The sequence below is a fragment of the Bombina bombina genome, chromosome 4 (genome assembly GCF_027579735.1).
Source record: "Bombina bombina isolate aBomBom1 chromosome 4, aBomBom1.pri, whole genome shotgun sequence".
Taxonomy (NCBI): Eukaryota; Metazoa; Chordata; class Amphibia; order Anura; family Bombinatoridae; genus Bombina; species Bombina bombina.
This window is the reverse complement of record NC_069502.1, coordinates 1,159,913,302-1,159,932,978: the sequence shown is the minus strand read 5'-3', so window position 1 is coordinate 1,159,932,978 and position 19,677 is coordinate 1,159,913,302. Positions and strand designations below refer to the sequence as shown.

The window sequence follows — 19,677 nt, the reverse complement described above, 5'->3', positions numbered from 1 at the left end:
TGCGTGGCCACGCAGGACTTGGTATGCAGATCTGGTGAATATGTCATCGGCTCCACCTTGGAAGCTACCTTTGAGACGAGACCTTCTTGTTCAGGGTCCGTTCGAACATCCGAATCTGGTTTCACTCCAGCTGACTGCCTGGAGATTGAACGCTTGATTTTATCGAAGCGAGGTTTCTCAGATTCTGTTATCGATACTCTTGTTCAGGCCAGAAAGCCTGTAACTAGAAAGATTTACCACAAAATTTGGAAAAAATATATCTGTTGGTGTGAATCTAAAGGATTCCCTTGGGACAAGGTTAAGATTCCTAGGATTCTATCCTTCCTTCAAGAAGGATTGGAAAAAGGATTATCGGCAAGTTCCCTGAAGGGACAGATTTCTGCCTTGTCGGTGTTACTTCACAAAAAGCTGGCAGCTGTGCCAGATGTTCAAGCCTTTGTTCAGGCTTTGGTTAGAATTAAGCCTGTTTACAAACCTTTGACTCCTCCTTGGAGTCTCAATTTAGTTCTTTCAGTTCTTCAGGGGGTTCCGTTTGAACCCTTACATTCCGTTGATATTAAGTTATTATCTTGGAAAGTTTTGTTTTTAGTTGCAATTTCTTCTGCTAGAAGAGTTTCAGAATTATCTGCTCTGCAGTGTTCCCCTCCTTATCTGGTGTTCCATGCAGATAAGGTGGTTTTACGTACTAAACCTGGTTTTCTTCCGAAAGTTGTTTCTAACAAAAACATTAACCAGGAGATTATCGTGCCTTCTCTGTGTCCGAAACCAGTTTCAAAGAAGGAACGTTTGTTGCACAATTTGGATGTTGTTCGCGCTCTAAAATTCTATTTAGATGCTACAAAGGATTTTAGACAAACATCTTCCTTGTTTGTTGTTTATTCAGGTAAAAGGAGAGGTCAAAAAGCAACTTCTACCTCTCTCTCTTTTTGGATTAAAAGCATCATCAGATTGGCTTACGAGACTGCCGGACGGCAGCCTCCCGAAAGAATCACAGCTCATTCCACTAGGGCTGTGGCTTCCACATGGGCCTTCAAGAACGAGGCTTCTGTTGATCAGATATGTAGGGCAGCGACTTGGTCTTCACTGCACACTTTTACCAAATTTTACAAGTTTGATACTTTTGCTTCTTCTGAGGCTATTTTTGGGAGAAAGGTTTTGCAAGCCGTGGTGCCTTCCATTTAGGTGACCTGATTTGCTCCCTCCCTTCATCCGTGTCCTAAAGCTTTGGTATTGGTTCCCACAAGTAAGGATGACGCCGTGGACCGGACACACCTATGTTGGAGAAAACAGAATTTATGTTTACCTGATAAATTTCTTTCTCCAACGGTGTGTCCGGTCCACGGCCCGCCCTGGTTTTTTTAATCAGGTCTGATAATTTATTTTCTTTAACTACAGTCACCACGGTACCATATGGTTTCTCCTATGCTAATATTCCTCCTTAACGTCGGTCGAATGACTGGGGTAGGCGGAGCCTAGGAGGGATCATGTGACCAGCTTTGCTGGGCTCTTTGCCATTTCCTGTTGGGGAAGAGAATATCCCACAAGTAAGGATGACGCCGTGGACCGGACACACCGTTGGAGAAAGAAATTTATCAGGTAAACATAAATTCTGTTTTTCTGGATATAGGTATAAGCTCTACATGCTTATTTCTTATTCGTCTCTGTACCTTAGGGATTGTTAACATCTGATTTTTACAGTAGAAGTGTACTATGGACACATGTTTTACCTTTATGGTTAAACATGGATGTCGGATGTTTATCATTTTTTTCTGTAGAAGGGTGTATATCTGATTGATTTTCTTTCCTCTTGGGGGAGCTGTTCTTTCTTCTTTAGTGCTACTTGAATCTTGAATGGCATAGTGGTTAATAAGGTAGTTTAGCAACTGAGAGTTACTAGTTTGCTTCCCTATTCTGATAGGGGAAGATGTATTTAAATGCAATGTATTGTTGTTCTCCTATGGGGATAATTTATAGTTTAATCTGTAGTTTTCTTTCTCTTCTGATAATCTATATCTTGCTGATAGCTGGTTCGCTTCTAGGACTTTTTTTTTCTTTTTTTTTTCCATAAAGCTTTATTGAAAATAAAATGGTGCAATACAATGAAATCCAACTAAACATAAATCGGAAATAAAAATAAACAGAAATAATCATAATTGAACAAGGCTATGAATAGATTGCCACTCATGTTAATTACAGACATAATGTATATTCAGGGGAAATCCTATGGGGGCATTCTTCTGCTTGATTTTTCCTTTGTCCCATATGTATCTCTCCATGGCTGGTGAGTGTGTGATCAGTACATCTGCTAAGCTTGAGTATCATTTACCCCTCTTGTGGTGCAGTTTGTGGGTATTGTTTAGTATTCGAGTTGAGTTATCGGTTGGTTAGTGTAGTGATATTAAACTAGTTCTAGTGTAGCTATATATTCTTCCCAATAGAATACCATGTGGTGGTAAAAATCTAAGCGTTTTGTTTGCTGTTAGTGATATTTGTCTAGTGATATCAATCTAGAGACATTTTGTCTCCATTCTGAAATCGTTGGGATTTATGGTGTTTTCCATAGTCTAGGGATCAGCTTTTTGGCTCCACTGATCATTATGTAAAGTATTGCTAATCTATAGTGGCATTTAAACTTTGGTGGCTTATTAAATATAATTATCATTGGGTCTGGGTCTAGGTTCTGTGCTACTACCAGTGATATTTCTTTTACCACATCTTCCCAGTATTTGACAATGTATGGGCAACTCCACCAAACGTGTTGGTGAACCCTCTTGCCCACATCCCCTCCAGCACGTTTTACTGGTGTTTGGGAACATTTTGCTTAACCTCCCTGGGTATAAATACCATCTGGTTAGTAGTTTCATGTTAGTTTCTGTAATGCTCATGGAAGAGGGTGATTTAAATATGATTTGCCAATCTTTAGAAGGTATTTTTATTTTGAGCTCCTTTTCCCAAGTTTTGGTATATTTTGGTAGGAGTTTTGAGTGGAGTTCTATCAATATTCTATAAGACAAAGACAAACCTCTTTTAGAAGGTTCTGGGAAGTGGCAGATTGTTTCAAAGGGTAGTAGTGGGCTAATCAATTCTTGTTTGTTTGTGTTACTTTGTATAAAATGAGACATTTGAAAATGTGTACCACTTTTGTGTTTTGGGTGAAAGTTTATCTTTGATCTCTGATTCTGGTAGTAATTTCCCGTTATTTAGTAGAGCGTAAACTGCAATATGTGAGTGAATAGTTGCCATAGTTGCATCGGGTATTGTCTGCAGTGCTGCTATGTTCGGGTTGGAGAGGAGGGTTGTTAACGGAGAAGGTAGGCGGGACAGAGTTTTTTTCCCCCTTGAGCAGTTTGTCCCATGTTTTCGCTTCTTGGATTTTTTTTACTAAGATCAAGGGTAGTATCTGTTCTTATCAGTTTAATATCTGATATGTCCCCTATCTGGAGCCTTATATTAAATGGATCTTTGGAACTAAGAGATAGCAGTAGAGCTCGCTCTGTCTACTCCACGCATTGGCCTGGTATGACAGTTTCTTCAGGAGTGGTGAACCTCTCTCAAAAAGAGGTGTTTGAATTGCGTAGTTTTATTCCTACGCTCCTTGTCTATCTATATTTAGATTTTTATGTTCTTCTTAGGGTTTACCTGGTAGTCCAGAGGTAGTCCTCCGCGGTTTATCCGTCAGCCCTGAGTTAGGTATCTTTTCAGAAATGGCTGATTTGGTCCGAACAACAACTATTGTTGTTATAGTAATGGTGGTACTTCAGGTTTGGACCTGGATTATTCTCATCATGTCTTCCAGACCTTTCTTAGAGGATTGTCCTGGACAACCCGACGAGAGATTTTTATTGTCCTGTAGATTTGTTCTGGACCATCTATACTAGGTTCCAGTTTTCTGGAAACCTTTGTGAAAGTTTGTCTCTTTAACAGACAGATCAGATTGGGGTTCTCTAGGATCTAGTTTAGACTGAGTCCGTCTTTTATTCGTGGACTTGAGAGCGATCTTCAAAGCTCTGATTAGCTGCAAGGAGTTTGCTTGGTCTTTCAGATTCAATAGATGTTATCACTTTGGTGTCCTATTTCATCATTCAGGGAGGAACATGGAGTTCCCTAGCAATGAGAGAGCGAGATCTAGCATCTTGCATTCGGAGGGGTCTCGCAAGTGTTTTTTTTTTTCCCCAAGGTATCTCAGAATTTTTCTCAGGTTGGGAGTTCCAGAGTGGAATAGGATGGCGTTTCTTCTAAACACCAAGCTCCCTAGATAAGGATTTAATCTAGGCATTTCCTTGCAGCTCTGGTCGCCCCCTCTGGCGGTTCTGTGGGACTTCGGTCTTGTCCGCCTGTTTTTCTCTTTTTACCCTCTTTCCTCGGCGAAAGCCTGTTTCGTACAGGAACAGGTTTTGTTGCTTCTACTCTCCCCGGCTTGGCATCGCAGAATACGGTTCTGGTGAAGATGTCATCCTTTTCCCAGTGGACTTTGTCTCTGAGGTAGGACTTTCTATTTAAAGGCCCTTTTCTACATCCAATCTAGATTCTACAAGCTGAGTGCCTGGAGAATGGACACCTAGTCTTGTCTAGACAAAGTTTTTCTGTTAAGTTGATTGATCCTATGATCAGGATCGTAAGCCGGTACATCGCAAGATACATACTTTTTCTGGTATGAATCTAGGGATTGATTTTGGAACAGGTGAGGATTCCTTGCATTCTGTCTGTTTTTCAGGAGTCCCTGGAGAAGGATTTATCAGTCTGGTCTCAAAAAAGCCAGATCTCTATTTCGATTAGCTTAAGCATCTGGCTGACTCCAGATATTCTATCTCTTGTTCAGGCCTTAGTCCAATTCAGGCCTGTGTTTTAGTAGGTTGCTACTTCTTGGAGTTCTGCAGAAGGCTCCGTTTGGACTTCTGCACTCAGTTTACTCTAGTTTCCATCTTGGAAGATTTTGTTTCTGCTCGCTTTTCTTCTACTCGTAGTGTCCCAGATCCTTTGTGTTGTATTTTTCTGGAGGATAGAACAGACCTTCGTACCAACTTGGGATTACTTCCTAAGGTGGTGTCAACCCGCAATATCTTTCAGAAGGTGTTGTTCCTTATCATAAAAAGGAATAGGACAGAACAAAGGAACGTCTGTTTCATATCATGGATGTTGTACGTGCTCTGATGTTCTATTGGCAAGTGTCTAGGAATTTTCAATGTTCTGCCCTTTTTTGTTTTCTCTGGTAAACGTAAGGGCCAGTAAGCCTCTTCATTCATTCCTTTTGATTGAGAAGGGTTATTTGGTTGGCTTCTGAGTTAGCTGGACGACAGCCTCCTCAGGGAATAATGAATTTTTCTCTTGGGCTGTTTTCTTCTGCCAGGATATTTAACGGTAAGGTTTCTGTGAAACTTGGTCTTCGTTGCTTATTTTTTTTCCCCTAAGATGTGGGGAGTCCACAATGTCATTCCAATTACTAGTGGGAATATCACTCCCGCCCATCAGGAGGAGGCAAAGATCACCACAGCAAAGCTGTTAAATGTCACTCCCCTACCCATAACCCCCAGTCATTCTCTTTGCCTCTGTCAATGGAGGAGGTGAAGTTTGGTGTCTGAAGAAAAAATGTATTTCTTTTCGCTACAAGCAAGATTTTGGGTCTAGCTGTAGTCCACATTAATCTCTTCAGTAGAGTAGTGGTGGCTTTAAAGCATTTAGAAAGTTGTGAGGTAGTTCTTGCTTGGTTCTCTAACATGTTTGCTGCCCATGGTATAGAAAGCCAGAGTTGGCTACTCTGTTCTTTCTTTTTCTACAGGTATTTGTAAGGAGTATGTGTCCTTTCACGCCTTGTGAGTTGGCTAACTTCCGGATAGCAGGAAATTGCAGGTAAGTGCTTTTGTCTTCTAGGTATGGAGACGTGCGCTTAAAAGATTTTCTCTGCATTACCTTATTTGGGACATAATAAATCCTTTTGTAAGGGATATTATTTAGGCAGTATGCAGGCACATTATGTATGTGATGAGACTTAATGTTTATCCTTTCTGGGCATGAAGGGGTTAACTTTCAATATGTGGCTCGTTAATTATTTATCAACTTTAAGTGTGGTACTAAAGTTGTTCTTGGGACTAATGTGGCATTATCTTATTTTTTTTCTTTAATACAAACTAAGCAATAACGGTAAGATAGGCTGTTTGAAAAGAAGTGCGTGGGTCTGGCGCTAGTATAAACACCTACAGCTCTCTTCAACAAGGATGCCTAGCCAACCTTAGAAAAATAGCAAATGCAGTTGAGGTATAGAAGTGAGCGCCCAAAGGCAGAGGTGAATATTAGCATTAAACAATTATATTTTAATAATACATAACATATTACACAATATTAAAAACATGGATCCATGCACGCATAAATGAAAATAAACAATATACAAAAAATGTAGATCAAAAATGGAATAGTAGGATCAAACAGATTGGTACCACGTTAAATAGATAAAATACCGTCTCTGATGCAGCTGTCTTATAATAAATGAATGTCCAAAAAAGTATTTGTGTGTTCAAAGGGATGAGTTTATAAATATCCAAAAAATGTGTAAAAACCAGTAAGTGTTGTCCAAAAAAGGTTTATCCAATCCAAATGTATATCCAATAAAAAATGTGTGTCCAATAAAAAATTATTTGAAAAAATGTGTCCAAAGTGATTAAGTGTTCAGTATGTGCTAGGAAATCCTTGTGATGCTGGCTCCAAATGATGAAAAATCCAAATTAGAAAAAAATCCAAGTGTAAAAAAGTTTAAAAATAGATAAAAAATAAAACGTTAGTAGTGTCAGATATGTGAAAAAATGTATATGAATACAAAAAGGCAAAACTCAAAGTCAAATAGTGAATTCAATGATCAATATCAGTTATAATGAGATATTCAAAAATTGAAGGTAATTCCTGAGTGGTAGCTTGGTTAAAGTCCCATTATAATAGAGTTAAAAAACCTGTGAAAAAAATAAAAACAATACTGTAGACAATTTGAAAAATACTTATTTAGAGTATCAGAAATATTCTCACCATTTATATGTTGACGCGTTTCGGCCTGATAACAGGCCTTTTTCAAGACTCTTTTTTTCAAATAATTTTTTATTGGACATACATTTCTTTCATGTAATTAGCAAGAGTCCATGAGCTAGTGACGTATGGGATATACATTCCTACCAGGAGGGGCAAAGTTTCCCAAACCTCAAAATGCCTATAAATACACCCCTCACCACACCCACAAATCAGTTTTACAAACTTTGCCTCCTATGGAGGTGGTGAAGTAAGTTTGTGCTAGATTCTACGTTGATATGCGCTCCGCAGCATATCCGCAGTTGGAGCCCGGTTTTCCTTTCAGCGTGCAGTGAATGTCAGAGGGATGTAAGGAGAGTATTGCCTATTTGAATTCAATGAACTCCTTCTACGGGGTCTATTTCATAGGTTCTCTGTTATCGGTCGTAGAGATTCATCTCTTGCCTCCCTTTTCAGATCGACGATATACTCTTATATATACCATTACCTCTACTGATTCTCGTTTCAGTACTGGTTTGGCTTTCTACTACTTGTAGATGAGTGTCCTGGGGTAAGTAAGTCTTTTCTGTGACACACTAAGCTATGGTTGGGCACTTTTATATAAAAGTTCTAAATATATGTGTTCAAACATTTATTTGCCTTGACTCAGGATGTTCAACATTCCTTATTTCAGACAGTCAGTTTCATATTTGGGATAATGCATATCAATTAATCAATTTTTTTCTTACCTTAAAATTTGACTTTTTCCCTGTGGGCTATTAGGCTTGCGGGGGCTGAAAATGCTTCATTTTATTGCGTCATTCTTGGCGCGGACTTTTTTGGCGCAAAATTTTTTTTCTGTTTCCGGCGTCATACGTGTCGCCGGAAGTTGCGTCGTCTTTTTTTTTTTTGACGTTTTTTTTGCGCCAAAAGTGTCGGCGTTCCGGATGTGGCGTCATTTTTGGCGCCAAAAGCATTTAGGGGCCAAATAATGTGGGAGTCTTTTTTTTGGCGCTAAAAAATATGGGCGTCACTATTGTCTCCACATTTTTTAAGTCTCATTATTTATTGCTTCTGGTTGCTAGAAGCTTGTTCACTGGCATTTTTTCCCATTCCTGAAACTGTCATTTAAGGAATTTGATCAATTTTGTTTTATATGTTGTTTTTTCTATTACATATTGCAAGATGTCTCCGTTTGTCCCTGAGTCAGAAGCCACTTCTGGAAAAATGCTTAACTGAGTTTCAGTTCTACCAAAGCTAAGTTCATTAATTTTAAATGTTATAAATGTTTATCTCTAGCTATGGTTTGTAATAAGTTATTATGATATACTTTTACATGCAGATTCCATTAGTATTTATGCTTTATACATTTCCATTCTTAAGTGCAAGAAATGTTTAGAAGATTTATAAGAAATATTTTTTCTGCTTAAGGCTATGTCTGACTTCGTGCCTTCTAATACGATTTTTAGGTCTTTTTCACTTCTTTTTTAATTATTGAAGTTTCAAATGACCAACAACATACTGATTTATCCTTCTCTGATGATGTTTTTTTCTCTTTCAGAAATTCTCTTCATCAGATATTGACACTAACAAATCTACTTTTTTATATAATTTTTTTATTATTAAAGTACATTTGTTCTTTGTTGAAGAGGTGTTGATTATTTTGGATATTAAGGTAACTAGTTCTTTAAGACTAGCTGACACTATTTCTGCCTTTTTATTTCTTCTGTGATTTCAGAGGTTTTCTTTCCAATTCCCCATACTAGGGAATGGAATAGGCTGAGAATTTTCTTTTATTTTTAAACTATATTCTTTGTCAGCAGTTAAATTCAATTTGGAGGGTTCTCCAATTTATTGGAGCTATCTCTACTCCTACTAATTATGCTATTGTTTTTATAGCAAAATAGTATTTATTTTCCTTTATATAGTTGTATCTTATTTTTGGAAAATTTTTTAGTTTCAGGTACTTTTCTTGGTCCTGTGATATTGCAATTGCTTCATTTTTTCTGTTTACTTTAAGATCAAGTATCAGATCATGATTTATTTTAGCATTGTTAAGGGACAACATTTACTAGACTAGGTGCCGTTGCATTTGTCTTGTTGTTTTGCATTTTGCAAGTCTTCTGTTTTGACTGGTCCTTTAACCTTTTAAAGCCGTTATGCCGTTCCATTCCGTCATAATTAGACTGGGCTTTAAAGCCGTTATGACGGAATGGAACGTCATAACTAACGGCTGTCCTGAAGCCTTCTGTGCTTCAGGGATTTAATCGCGGTCTGGAGGGCGTTCCTAGGATTGTAGGGACGCCCCCCAGATGCGATCCAATAATTGAAATCTCGCGATCGTATGCACGATCGCGTAGTTTCAATTTGTCTACATCGGAACAGTTGTTCCGATGTAGGCACTTTAACCCTGTCACGAAAGGGTTAAACTGGACTATCATGCTAATGATTTCATTTGTGTCTTCATTTTATTGAATATATTCGCAAATGAGGGTTAATCTATGTCTTTAGCTATTTTAGCTAGAAGAATTCTGTGATTTAAAAAAAAAAAAAAAAAAAGAAAATCCATATTTCTTTTGTTCTAAGATAATCAATTATAATTGGATTCAATTCTTAACTGTTACTATGGGCTTCAAGATTGAGTTCTAAGACTAAAACTTTAAGCTTATACTAGTTTGGTTGTTCTTATTAAGGAACGAATCCTGAGTTCTTTCCCAAGTAACATGTTTTTAATTGGGGTTCGAAATTAGCTCCCTAATGTTGCTATGCACGTGCCGTATTCCAGCTTGGCTGGTAAGGGGCAGGTTAAGACTTCTTTGAAATTTATTTGGTTCTATTTTGTCCAAATTTCTTTGATTTTATTCCAGTAAGGCTAACGCTTTCTTTCAGTGTGTTTCTGTCCTATATATTTTGGATACTGTTGAGGCATGGCTGGGTACCCATGGGGTTCAAGCGCTGCTCAGACCTGGAATCTTCTGGGGTTTTTTTCCAGTTCCTTTTCTAGGAACTGGGTTTTGGAGTTTTATTCAAACTATTTTGCCTTTTTGTGGTCATTGATAGCATTATTTGTTTTCTTTAGATACAATAAATGCGTATTCTTCATTTTTCTGTTTTCATTCAGATTATTTCCTGAGGATGCGGATTCTCATATGTTTCACTTGCTCTTCAGGACATAGTTAGAGGATCTTTTTTCAAAAGCTCTTAATTCCTCACGCAAGGGTCACCTTTTTTTTTAGGTTTCCAGATGGTTTATGTCACTATCTTTGTCTCTATCAGACAAGGGACAATTTGTATTGGGTTCCGTCTGTCGGTACCTTTTAGTCTCTATTATTTCCTTCAGTTGCTATATATGCATAGAAGTTTTAGGTCTTATGGCCACAGCATTGGATTTAATTCCTTTTGCTCATTTTCAATGGAAAGATCCTTTCCAGCTTTTTATGAGTGTTGTTTCTTCAAGAACATGGTTGGAGGATCAATTAACCAATCAGTTTGTTGATTCCTCAGACAAGAGTAACCTTTTATAGATTTCCGGATAGATTCAGTGTCCATGACTCTGTCTCTATTGGTCAGGAGACGTCTGAAATTGGTTTCAGCTTATTGAAACCTTCAGTCTCAATCATTCCCTTCGGTAGCCTTATGCATGGAAATTCTAGGTTCTTATGACTGCTGCATTGGACGTGTTCCCCTTTGCTCTTTTTCACATGCAACCTCTTCAGCTCTGTATGCTGAACCAGTGGTGCCGGGATTATACAAAGATATCTCATTTAATATCTTTAAAACTGATTGTTCGACACCTTCTGACGTGGTACAGACCACCATCGTTTAGTTCAGGGGGGCTTCTTTTTTTCTTCCAACCTGGACTGTGATCTCAACAGGTGCAAGTCTGACAGGTTGGGGAGCTGTATGGGGGTTTCTGACAGCACAAGGGGTTTGGGAAATCTCAGGAGGTGAGATTACCAATCAATATTTTGGAACTCCGTGCAATTTTCAGAAGCTCTTCAGTCATGGCCTCTTCTAAAGAGAGAATCGTTCATTTGTTTTCAGACAGACAATGTCACAACTGTGGTATATGTCAATCATCAAGGAGGGACTCACAGTCCTCTGGCTATGAAAGAAGTATCTCGAATACTGGTATGGGCGGAATCCAGCTCCTGTCTAATCTCTGCGGTTCATATCCCAGGTATTGACAATTGGAAAGCGGATTATCTCAGTCGCCAAATGTTACATCCGGGCGAATGGTCTCTTCACCCAGAGGTGTTTCTTCAGATTGTTTAAATGTGGGGACTTCCAGAAATAGATCTGATGGCTTCTCATCTAAACAAGAAACTTCCCAGGTATCTGTCCAGATCCAGGGATCCTCAGGCGGAAGCAGTGGATGCATTGTCACTTCCTTGGAAGTATCATCCTGCCTATATCTTTCTGCCTCTAGTTCTTCTTCCAAGAGTAATCTCCAAGATTCTGAAGGAATGCTCGTTTTTTTCTGCTGGTGGCTCCAGCATGGTCTCACAGGTTTTGGTATACGGATCGTGTCCGCATGGCTTCTTGCCAACCGTGGACTCTTCCGTTAAGACCAGTCCTGTCACAAGGTCCTTTTTTACCATCAGGATCTCAAATCCTTAAATTTAAAGGTATGGAGATTGAACGCTTGATTCTTAGTCAAAGAGGTTTCTCTGACTCTGTGATTAATACTATGTTACAGGCTTGTAGATCTGTATCTAGGAAGATATATTATCGAGTCTGGAAGACTTACATTTCTTGGTGTCTTTCTCATCATTTTTCCTGGCATTCTTTTAGAATTCCGAGAATTTTTCAGTTTCTTCAGGATTGTTTGGATAAAGGTTTGTCTGCAAGTTCCTTGAAAGGACAAAATCTCTGCTCTTTCTGTTCTTTTTCACAGAAGGATTGCTATTCTTCCTGATATTCATTGTTTTGTACAAGCTTTGGTTCGTATAAAACCTGTTAAGTCAATTTCTCCTCCTTGGAGTTTGAATTTGGTTCTGGGGGCTCTTCAAGCTCTTCCGTTTGAACCTATGCATTCACTGGACATTAAATTACTTTCTTGGAAAGTTTTGTTTTCTTTTGGACATCTCTTCTGCTAGAAGAGTTTCTGAATTATCTGCTCTTTCTTGTGAATCTCCTTTTCTGATTTTCCATCAGGATAAGGCGGTGTTGCGAACTTATTTTAAATTTTTACCTAAGGTTGTGAATTCTAACAACATTAGTAGAGAAATTGTGGTTCCTTCATTATGTCCTAATCCTAAGAATTCTAAGGAGAGATCATTGCATTCTTTGGATGTAGTTAGAGCTTTTAATTATGTTGAAGCTACTAAGAATTTCCGAAAGAATTCTAGTCTATTTGTTATCTTTTCCGGTTCTAGGAAAGGTCAGAAGGCCTCTGCCATTTCTTTGGCATCTTGGTTGAAATCTTTAATTCATCATGCTTATGTCGAGTCGGGTAAATCTCCGCCTCAAAGGATTACAGCTCATTCTACTAGGTCAGTTTCTACTTCCTGGGCGTTTAGGAATGAAGCTTCGATTGATCAGATTTGCAAAGCAGCAACTTGGTCTTCTTTGCATACTTTTACTAAATTCTACCATTTTTTTTTTTTTTAAATCAAAGTTTTTTTATTGAGGTGTTGCAACAAAATAAGATTAGCAAACACAGTGCAAATATTGTAAGTTTCTAACATGTTTTCAGAAGTAGTCCATCGTTTTTCCAACTGAAATGAAGCCAACATCTCAAATATAATTCCTATCTCAGTTACCTTACAAAGAAAGAGCTAAATACATCTCATATCGACACAAAGTGTTTGATTTATAAACAATATGTACCTCTTTTACATTTTGTTTCTTATATTAAGACATAATAAACTTTATGTTAATTAAACAACCATGAAAACCTATACCTCTTATAGAGTGATACTTTATATACAATAAAAATGTATTCATTATCTGAGACTTTACATAAAAGAGGAAGCCAAAACAAGTAGCTCTCATTCAAAATATTTTGTGCAAGGACATGATAAAAAGTGTTATGATTTTCTTTCCTTTTTTTCTTCCTCCTTTCTCTACCGTAGACAAAGGGGGGGGAAAAAAAAAAGGGGGGGGTTCAAGAGAGAGAGAATACAGCGGATAAGTAGGTAAAGCGAGGGGGGTACGGGAATGAAGGTATGGTCAAAAACAACAAAGGGAAAAAAAAAAATGTAGATCTCCTTAATTAGAGGGAATGTTGTGAGAGTCTCAACACTCTGTTTGATGTGTATTCTTCTTCTGAAGCAGTTTTTGGTAGAAAAATACTTCAGGCAGCTGTTTCAGTTTGATTCTCCTGCTTATAATTTCAGTTTTCTTCATTATAAGATTTAAACTTTATTTTGGGTGTGGATTATTTTTCAGCGGAATTGGCTGTCTTTATTTTATCCCTCCCTCTCTAGTGACTTCTTGCGTGGAAGATCCCCATCTTGGGTAGTCATTATCCCATACGTCACTAGCTCATGGACTCTTGCTAATTACATGAAAGAAAACATAATTTATGTAAGAACTTACCTGATGAATTAATTTCTTTCATATTAGCAAGAGTCCATGAGGCCCACCCTTTTTTGTGGTGGTTATGATTTTTTTGTATAAAGCACAATTATTCCAATTCCTTGTTTTTTATGCTTTCACACTTTTTTCTTATCACCCCACTTCTTGGCTATTCGTTAAACTGATTTGTGGGTGTGGTGAGGGGTGTATTTATAGGCATTTTGAGGTTTGGGAAACTTTGCCCCTCCTGGTAGGAATGTATATCCCATACGTCACTAACTCATGGACTCTTGCCTATATGAAAGAAATGAATTTATCAGGTAAGTTCTTACATAAATTATGTTTTTTTATTGGATAAACCTTTTTTGGAAAACACTTACTGGTTTTTACACATTTTTTGGATATTTATAAACTCATCCCTTTGAACACACAAATACTTTTTTGGACATTCATTTATTATAAGACAGCTGCATCAGAGACAGTATTTTATCTATTTAACGTGGTACCAATCTGTTTGATCCTACTATTCCATTTTTGATCTAAAAATTTTTGTATATTGTTTGTCATTTATGCGTGCATGGATCCATGTTTTTAATCTTATGTAATATGTTATGTATTATTAAAATTCTTTCTGTTGCGCAGTTTCTAATAAAAGCCAGTCGCATGACATTTTTGTGGGAATTCTGATAGATAGAATCATGGAGCAAGAGTCTGTTCCTATGGATTATTGTGTCTTGTGGCCAAAATTGTTCTACCTATGCAATTCTGTTCCTCATGTTTAAAGAAAACTTTAAAATGTAAAGATAACTTTTTTGTTACTGAGCCCAATGTCTCTCAGGATGATGCCGTTCAGGCAATGCCACAGCTTTCTCCTCAAACGTCCCAAGCCTCTATGGCATCGCATACAGTGCCCTGCAATTCCTCTCCTCAAGGCAGGACATACAGTGATCTGAGATGTCATCACAGAAAATGCATTATGTCTGCAGAAAGAGCATGACACATGCAGGAACTGTTAGTGCTTTAGCTTTGCAGCACTGCTCCACATCAGGCTGTTATCTTCAAAGAGTGCTTTGCTCTGGCTGTATTGTGTAAGTTTTCCTTAAGACGGCGCATCCACAGCAAAGTGCTGTTTAAAGTGAACAGTCAAATATGCAGTAAAGGTGCAAAGCAGCAGCCTATTGATTGACTGGCTCTCAGATTGTTTTTAATCCTAACCCCTAGCCTTTCCCAGACTGCTGTTTTTTTCTGGATATAAGCCATTCTTATGAGCAATGCACATTTTTTTATTATTACATTTCTATGTTAGACCAAGAGAAAAGGAAACATTTATTCAAGAGGCTTTTTACAATTTATTTTTGTGTACAGCTAATTTGCAATCCAATTTTTAACTGCTGAAATATATTATAAAAAAAAATATAAAAATGTAATTATTCTCCAGTTAATAAACACATTGCATTTGACCTGGTGATTTAGTTTAACTGCCTAATTTAAAATTGATTTTTATTTAAAAATAACCTGCAGAAAATTTTCACTAAAAAAAATTGCAGAAAGTGAAAAAAAGTTCTGCCTCTGGGGTTCCTCTCAGCCTCCTGGAGGAGTTTATTTCCCTGCAGATTTTGCTGCACAAGTATCTTCTGCGGTATTATCTACTTTTCCTATACTGGGAAAACGCAAGAGGGAATTTAGATATTCAGATAATAAGGTTTCTGTTCCACCTACTGCTAGGCAGGTTGCCCTCCCTCATAAGTCTGAGGAGGAGATGAATTATTCCTTCATTTGATACTGAAGAAGTAAACTTCAGATTTAAGCTTGAACACCTTTGTGTACTGTTAAAGGAGGTATTGGCTACTTTGAACAACTCTGACTCTTCTGTCCTCGTCAACCCTAAAAAATCTAGTAAACTTAACAAATACTATGATGTTCCTTCCTCTGTGGAAGTGTTTCCTGTTCCAGACCGTGTGACGGAGATTATTTCACAGGAATGGGAGAAGCCAGGGATACCTTTCTCCCCGTCTCCTATTTTTTAAAAAGAGGTTTCCTTTTGCTAACTCCATTAGATTCATGGCGCATGGTACCTAAAGTAGAAGGGGCTATTTCTACTCTGGCTAAGAGAACTACAATCCCTATAGAGGATAGCTGCTCCTTTAAGGATCCCATGGACAAGAAGCCAGAGTCTTATTTGAAAAAGATGTATGTTCATCAGGGTCTACAATAGCAACCTGCAGTCTGTATTGCCACAGTAGCAAGTGCTGCATCTTATTGGTGCAATGCCTTGTCTGAATCAATTTTAGTAGAGACTCCGACAGAGGAGATCCAAGATAGGATTAAGGCTCTGAAACTAGCCAATTCATTTATTTCTGATGCTAACATGCAAATTATTAGACTGGGAGCCAAGATGTCTGGCTTCACTGTCTTAGCCTGCAGGGCTTTGTGGCTAAAATCTTGGTCAGCTGATGTTACTTTCAAGTCCAAGCTTCTGGCGCTTCCTTACAAGGGGAAAACCTTGTTTGGACCTGGTCTGGCAAAAATAATTTCTGATATTACGGGTAGAAAAGGTTCTTTTCTACCACAAGATAAGAAAAAATAGACCTAAAGGTCATCAAAGTAATTTTTGTTCCTTTCGTAACTTCAAAAAGTCTTCCTCTTCCAAGCAGGAGCAGCCCAAGTCCTCTTGGAAGCAAAATCAGTCTTGGAACAAGGGGAAGCAATCAAAGAAACCCTCAGCTGAGTCTAAGTCAGCATGAAGGGTTGGCCCCTGGTCCAGGATTGGATCAAGTGGGGGGAAGACTTTCCCTGTTTTGTCAAGCATGGATACGAGATGTCCCAGATCATTGGGCTGTGGACATAGTATCTCAGGGTTACAAAATAGAATTCAAAACTTATCTTCCCAGGGGCAGATTCCATCTCTCAAGATTATCTGCAGACCAGGAAAAAATAGAGGCATTCTTGAACTGCGTTAAGGACCTTTCCTCCTTGGGAGTGATTGTTCCAGTTCCAGTAAGGGAACAGGGTCTAGGATTCTATTCAAATCTGTTTGTGGTTCCCAAAAAAGAGGGAACTTTTTGACCCATTTTAGACCTAAAGTGTCTCAACCAGTTTCTCAGGGTACCGTCCTTCTAAATGGAAACCATTCATTCCATTCTTCCTTTAGTCCAAGAGGGTCTGTTCATGACGGTCATAGACCTGAAGGATGCATAGCTTCATGTTCCCATCCACAGGGATCATCACAGCTTCCTGACATTTGCCTTTCTAGACAAACACTTTCAGTTAGTGGCTCTTCCGTCTGGCCTTGCCACAGCTCCCAGAATTTTCTCAAAGGTTCTGGGGGCTCTCTTGACAGTGATCAGGTCTCGGGGAATTGCAGTGGCGCGCTATCTTTTCAACGAGCTAATTCTCATACAGAGATCTTGTTGTCTTTTCTACGTTCCCACGGATGGAAAGCGAATCTGGAAAAGAGTTTTCTTGTTCCAGCTACAAGGGTTGTTTTCTTAGGGACCATAGTAGATTTCCTATCTATGAACATTTTTCTGACAGAGGTCAGAAAATCCAAAATTCTCTCCTTGCCTTTCTCTTCAGTCTACTGTTCGGCCATCAGTGGCTCAATGTATGGAGGTAATTGGTCTGATGGTCACTTCCATGGACATCATTCCCTTTGCTCGATTCCATTTCAGAGCTCTGCAGTTATGCATGCTCAGACAATAGAACGGAGACCATTCGGATCTGTCTCAGATCTAGACCAGTCGACAAGAGACTCTCGCCCATGGTGGCTTTCTCAGGGCACATGCTTACAGAGACCTTCATGGGTGATTGTGACCACAGACGCCAGCTTGCTAGGCTGGGGTGCAGTCTGGGACTCGTTAAAGGCACAGGGACTATGGACTCAGGAGGAGTCTACTCTCCCCATAAACATCTTGGAATTGAGAGAGATTTACAATGCTCTGATGGCATGGCCTCAGTTGCCCTTAGCCTGGTTTATCAGGTTCCAGTCGGACCATATCACCTCAGTGGCTTATATCAACCACCAAGGAGGAACTCTGAGTTCCTTAGCCATGAAGGAGGTGGCACGTATTATTCAGTGGGCGGAAGTTCACAATTGTTGTCTATCTGCCATTCACATTCCAGGAGTGGACAACTGGGAATCGGATTTCCTGAAAAATGTACCATAAGGTATGGCGTAAATACCATTTATTGGTGTGAATCAAAGGGCTACTCTTGGAGAAAATTTTGTCTTTTCTCCAGGAAGGTCTAGAGAAGGGATTGTCGGTCAGATTTCTGCATTATCTGTTTTGTTACACAAACGTCTGGCGGATGTGCCAGATGTTCAATCTTTTTGTCAGGCCCTGGTCAGAATCAGACCTGTGTTTAAACCTGTTGTTCCTCCTTGGAGCCTTAAAGGGCCATTATACACATTTTTTCTTTGCATAAATGTTTTGTAGATGATTTATTTGTAAAGCCCATAAAGTTTGTTTTTTTTAAAAATGTATAATTTTGCTTATTTTTAAAGAACATTGCTCTGATTTTCAGACTCCTAACCAAGCCCCAAAGTTTTATTTGAATACCGTCAGCTACCTTCTCCAGCTTGCTCCTGTTTGTGTAAAGGGTCTTTTCATATGCAAAAGATGGGGGAGGGGGGGGAGTGTCTTATTTCCCACTTGCAGTGGGCTTTCCAACTGCCTTTTCAACAGAGCTAAACTGAAAGCTTCTAAGTACTTTTTTAAACCATTTTATACTGGATTTTTATATCAGTATCTGTGCATCTTATTCTTTATAGTAGTGTCTATTACATGTAGTTATATGAAAATGAGTGTATACTGTCCCTTTAACCTTGTTCTTAAAGTTTTTCAGCAGGCTCCGTTTGAGCCAATGCATTCCATAGATATCAAGTTATCTTGGAAGGTTTTGTTTCTTATTGCTATCTCTTCTGCTCTGAGAGTTTCGGAACTCTGCTTTGCAGTGTTATTCGCCTTACGTTATCTTTCATGATGATAAGGCGGTTGTTCGTACTAAATTGGGGTTTCTTCCTAAAATGGTTTCGGATAGAAATATTAATCAGGAAATTGTTGTTACTTGTTACTCTGTCCCAATCCTTTTTTCTCATAAGGAACGTCTGTTGCACAACTTGGATGTTGTGCATGCTCTAAAATTCTACCTACTGACAACTAAGGATTTTCGCTGGTCTTCTGCACTGTTTATTTGTTTCTCAGGAAAGCGTAAAGGTCAGAAGGCTATTGCTACTTCTCTTTCCCTCTGGTTGAGAAGTATGATTAATTTTGCTTATGAGACTGCTGGTCAGCAGCCTCCTAAAAGAATGTCAGCTCATTCTACTAGGGTTGTCTCCTCTTCTTGGGCTTTCAAAAATGAAGCTTCTGTGGAACAGATTTGCAAGGCTGCAACTTGGTCCTCTCTGCATACTTTTTCCAAATTTGACACGTTTGCCTCGGCTGAAACCTCTTTTGGGAGAAAGGTTCTTCAAGCGGTGGTGCCTTCTGTTTAGGTCTGCCTGTCTTGTTCTCCCTCCCTATTCATTCCGTGTCCTCTAGCTTGGGTGTTGGTTCCCACTAGTAATTGGAATGACGTTGTGGACTCTCCATATCTTAGGAAAGAAAACAAAATGTATTCTTACCTGATAAATTTCACCTCTTTCCGGATATGGAGAGTCCACGACCCCACCCTTAATTAAGACCGATATTTTTGACTAAACCTCAGGCACCTCTACACTATTGTGGTGTTCCTTTTTCCATTTCCCTTCGGTCAAATGACGGGATTATGGGTAGGGGAGTGACACTTAACAGCTTTGCTGTGGTGCTCTTTGCCGCCTCCTGCTGGCCAGGAGTAATATTCCCACTAATATTTAGAATGATGTCGTGGACTCTCCATATCCGGAAAGAAAGAAATTTATCAGGTAAGCATACATTTTGTTTTTCTGAGTTTTAAACTTACGTTCTTGCCTCAGCTGAGGCTTCTTTGGTGGAGGTGTTATTCAAGCAGTGGTGCCTTCTGTTTATTTCCACCTGTCTTTCTTTCTCCCTCCCTTCCATTCTGTATTGGTTCCCACTAGTATATGAATGGATTTGTGGACTCTCCATGCCATTGGAAAGAAAACAAAATGTATGCTTACCTGATAAATTTTCTTTCCTTGGCATGGAGAGCCCACGACCCGCCCTTAAT

General features: G+C 38.9%; 1 protein-coding gene and 1 non-coding gene across 2 annotated transcripts in view; both read left to right on the top strand.

Moving 5' to 3' along the window:
• ACBD3 (acyl-CoA binding domain containing 3) overlaps positions 1 to 19,677 on the top strand; it is a 198,465-nt gene that overhangs the window by 141,146 nt on the left and 37,642 nt on the right. The gene's annotated exons all lie outside the window — the stretch shown is intronic.
• LOC128658512 (U2 spliceosomal RNA) lies at positions 3,360 to 3,551 on the top strand. Its single transcript, XR_008402203.1, has one exon. It is a non-coding gene; the product is annotated as a U2 spliceosomal RNA (small nuclear RNA).